Source organism: Odontesthes bonariensis, chromosome 6 (assembly GCF_027942865.1).
Source record: "Odontesthes bonariensis isolate fOdoBon6 chromosome 6, fOdoBon6.hap1, whole genome shotgun sequence".
Taxonomy (NCBI): domain Eukaryota; kingdom Metazoa; phylum Chordata; class Actinopteri; order Atheriniformes; family Atherinopsidae; genus Odontesthes; species Odontesthes bonariensis.
The window spans coordinates 16009079-16014140 of record NC_134511.1 but is presented as its reverse complement, the minus strand read 5'-3'; positions in this window follow the sequence as shown (position 1 = coordinate 16014140).

Here is a 5062-nt window from a genome sequence, read left to right as displayed (position 1 = left end):
TATAGAGCTGGTCCACTGTTCCACGGCCAGGACAAAAACCACACTGCACCTCCTGAATCCGAGATTCGACTATCCGGCGGATCCTCCTCTCCAGTACCCCCGAATAGACCTTACCAGGGAGGCTGAGGAGTGTGATCCCCCTATAGTTGGAACACACCCTCCGGCCCCCCTTTTTAAAGAGGGGGACCACCACCTCGATCTGCCAGTCCAGAGGCACTGCCCCCGATGTCCACGCGATGCTGCAGAGGCGTGTCAACCAAGACAGCCCCACAACATCCAGAGCCTTGAGGAACTCAGGACGGACCTCATCCACCCCCGGGGCCTTGCCACCGAGGAGTTTTTGAACCACCTCGGCAACCTCAGGACCAGAAACAGGAGGCCCCACGTCCGAGCTCCCCAACTCTGCTTCCTCATCGGAAGGCGTGTCGGTAGGATTGAGGAGGCCCTCGAAGTATTCCCCCCACCGACTCACGACAACCCTAGTTGAAGTCAGCAGAGCCCCGCCCTCACCATACACGGTGTTGACGGTGCACCGCTTCCCCCCCCCCCCGAGCCACCGGATGGTGGACCAGAAACTCCTCGAGGCCGTCCGGAAATCATTCTCCATGGCCTCCCCGAACTCCTCCCAAGTCCGAGTTTTTGCCTCAGCAACCACCAAGGCCGCGTTCCGCTTGGCCTGTCGGTACCCATCAGCTGCTTCCAGAGTCCCACTGGCCAAAAAGGCCCGATAGGACTCCTTCTTCAGTTTGACGGATTCCCTCACCACTGGTGTCCTCCAGCGGGTTTAGGGGTTGCCGCCACGACAGGCACTGACCACCTTACGGCCACAACTCCGGTCGGCCGCCTCAACAATGGAGGCACGGAACATGGCCCATTCGGGCTCAATGTCTCCCACCTCCCCCGGGACATGGTTGAAGCTCTGCCGGAGGTGGGAGTTGAAACGTCTCCTTACAGGGGATTCCGCCAGCCGTTCCCAACAGACCCTCACAATACGTTTGGGCCTGCCAGGTCTGACCGGCTTCCTCCCCCACCAGCGGAGCCAACTCAGGTGGTGATCAGTTGACAGCTCCGCCCCTCTCTTCACCCGAGTGTCCAGGACATACGGCCGCAAGTCCGACGATACGACCACAAGGTCGATCACCGAGCTGCGGCCTAGGGTGTCCTGCTGCCAAGTGCACATATGGACACCCTTATGCCTTAGCCTACACATAAAAAAAGGAAATAGCATCCTTTGCCTTCCTTTATGTTCCAGTCATGTATTTAACTTTTCATTTAGATATAGAGGTGCTGTTGGATCACATGAGCTATGCAACATTATGTTGAGCCATATATACACAATACATACGGCGCATTAATGGTTTATGTTGTTCCATCTGTTCTTGTTTACAAGACAGAAAGCTACAGGTTTTGTTTTTTTAAGTTATCAACTGGTAAAGGGAATTTAAGAAAAAAAACTGCCATGACAAGTCAGAGTTCCTAACTAACACATTAACTTCACTGCCATGAACAAAAAGGCAGAGAGCAAAGTAAACCAAAGACAATCTTTCTGATAATTTCCTTTATGTGATATAACATTAAAAAATGTAGCTTCCATCCTTCTTAAGCTCCTCTGAGTGTTTGTTGTTCATGAAAAAGACAACAAAGCCTGGAGGCAGCCATGGTTTCACACTGTGTGTATTGAATGTTAAAAGGTCAAAAATTATGCAATTTTGAGGTGTGGCTTCCCACTTCCAAGGCGCATCGAATGCATCATTAACTTAACCTGGGTTATGTGAAGTCTCCAAGAAAAACAAGGAGTTACAGTCTGCAGCTTTATTCCTGAGCTTTGGATCTCAGTGCAGGCAAGATGGTTAGAAGTACTGTGTTTCCTCCTAAAGATCCTGCTGTAATTCATTACTTCGTGGCTACATTTTGATGCTAGTAGTTTCAGGGAATATCACCATCAGAAAGTATGTGAATCATAAAAGTATTGTAGTCTGCAAAGGCATAAAAGAGAAAGACTGAACCCAGCAAACTTTAAGGTGAACAATGCACAATGCAACATTTAACTAGTTATAATTCACATCATAGGAAATAAATAGAGAATACTGCAGTGTAGTGTATCCACGTGTCTTGGGTGAAACAATAGAGTAAAATTGGTTTGTTCTGGGTTTGTCAGATGGAGACAGTGTACAGGAGTCCCATTTATGTTTTGTGTATTTCGATCAGAAGGGAGGAAGGGAGGAAGGGACTGGGACGGGCAGAAAAAGAGAGAAATGTGGAGGTGTGCGACGTGTGTGATGTGAAAGGTCAGAAGCTCTGAGGTGCTTTTTGATCCTGTCCAATTTTTTTTTATTTACCTCCCTCTCTCACCCTGTGATGTGGTGTCACAAACTCAAACAGATTTTCAAATGTGGCCTCTCATAAAAGCTCACGCACACATACACACCAAAAGCTAAACTCTCCCCCAACTGTCGCCTCTTTTACGGCGCCTGCAGTTGCCTTTTAGAGTTTGTCAGAGTCAGACTCCCTCACTTCTCTTCTTTTACCCTCAGCTAAGATTTTTTTGTTCTTTTTGTGTGAAACTTAAGGATTTAAAATCTCCTGTAAGCATTTTTTTTCAGAGCTTTTACATTCATTCCTTTAAAGTTTGGACCTGGCCTTGTTAGATCAGCTGCAGGATGGGAGCTGTGATGGCAGCTCTGTCTGTAGAGGCCAGGAGGCGCCTCTCTCGGCCCAGCTGCCTCTCACACTGCGGTCACAGCGCAGCCAGGTACCATCGTTCAGGTAGGCCCACTAGGTTACACCTCCAGGTTATTACTTTGTCTCCACATTTTCAAATACAAAATCATTTATCACCCCATCTGTTTGTCAAAAACTTCTTCACTCTTTCTCATCTTTAATAGAGGCTGGACTGGATGTGACTTTCTCTTATTCTCTTATCTTATCAACTTCTAGTCTATTAGTATCAAAGCAGCATCATAACATCATGTTGTTGATAAAAAAAAACAAATCCTTTTAATCGATGTGTAATCGACTGATGTGTAACTGTTTTCAATTTAAAGCGAAAATGTTTTCTTGATAAGTTATTGTTTATCAATTAATGTGACAATCATTTAATTTTTGATACAAAACATTTTCCATGTGGAAAAATCAATAGTTAAATTATATATATATATATATATGTATATAAAAAATAGTAAAATGTTTTTTTAAAAATCATAATCACATGAGGATAATTGTATATTCAGAAATATTTCTAATTTTCATGGAGAATGAGCTGTACTTTATGATTATCGGACTGCTGTTTTATATAAAAAATGATCTTTTAGTTAAATAAGTCCGTTTTGGGCTTGTGACTAAAGGTTGAGCGATATTAGATTTTGAATGTGTTTAGTCTCCTTTTGACAAAATTAACCATTTTCAAACACAAATATTGAGAGAAAAGTCTGTAACCATGTCTGTGCAAAACTAAACAAAAATAACCATTACACTTAAAGATTTTGAGAAGGCAACCAGATTAAATGAGAAACTGCATTTCATGAACAAAAGTTTTGTTTAAAAGATTCCCATCCGACACCACTCAGTAATCTAAAACAATAACTTGTATGACGTGTGTATTATTAACAATATATCAACATTTTATCTGAAAAATATATACACGAATATAAAATGTATAAACCCTAACTTTCAAAGTATTAGAAACTACCCACAAAACATTTTAAAGATCATCTAATTCATTTGATTCATAGGGATGATGTTTAAATCACAGGTGTGTGTATAGCTTCTGAAGAACAGTCTTCTTCCTCTCTGTGAAGGCCTTTGTTGATGTGTCTGATTGAGAGGAAACCATCTGGATCACTATTTCCCTATTTACAGTCTGTTGTCTCAGCAGGCAGCACCAGGCCTATCTGTTAAAAACCTGTTAGTGGTTTAATGGCCTGGCCAGAGAAACACTCCCACTCAAAAGACCATGCAAAGTCAACAGCATCAATATACAGGAGAATGAACCTAAACGCTAAAAATAAACCAAACACGCACACGGACACACAGTTATTTCTCATTAAAACATAAGTCTGCATTTGAAGATCACAGTAGTTCATTGTGATAGGCACGATGGAGTTGGGATTTAAGCGTTAGTGTGTAGCCTCAATTTTTCTAAATAAGAGTCTACAAACTTGGAGGGAGAAGAGGGAGGAGCTCCACTGCTACCTCGCCACAGAGATATTGATCGCTCTCACTTTGGCCTCCCATCTGTGTCTCGGGCCGATCCAATTTATAAACACACATTCACACACTGTAACCTGATGCATTAGCAAATGCTGTGTCATCAGTTACTGTATCCTCTTTTGACCTGTTAAACGCACACGCATGTTCACAAAACAAGTAATATTTCTCTAAGTTGTGTGTAGTGAACCTGTGGCACATGTTTCAGGAACCATTAAGGTAATATAGTAATGCATTTTGATAATAATAGGAGAGGTGGCCCATCACAGGGTCAGATAACAAAATGACAAAAATGACCACTAAAAGTTGCAAACAGGCTTCAAATATCTGAGAAATTATTTTAGATTGATGGCGATTTATTACAGAGATGCAGTGTGATCACTGAAAGTGGTGCAAAGCTGATTAAAAAAAATACAAAATAATTAAATTTAGATTTAAATTATTCCTAAAACATATAAAATGACAAAGATACAAAATGTACCTGTCAGTAGCAGCTATTTATTGACAGTTATATGTCAATAAATGAGAATAAAAAGAAGTTAAAAGAAGTTTCTTCTCAAGAAGGAAAAAATGTGAGTCGTGCACCCATTTTTGCTCATTATGCAAATTTGAGTCCATATTTAAAACTGTGCCGCAGAGTGACCACAAATATTTCTTAAGATGCCTCTGGTTGTAAAAGAATTTAAGAGGTGAATGTGAGAACTGAGGGGAAAGTTTCGAATGAAAAGGCCAAGTCTCACAGAAGAAGAGAGAAAGTCAGCGGTTGGCCAAACTTATGACAGAGGAGATGGAGGAAGGAAGAGGAGGGGGTAAGCTCCAGGATGCGAATCAGATACACAGAGGAGTGCAGTGGAGT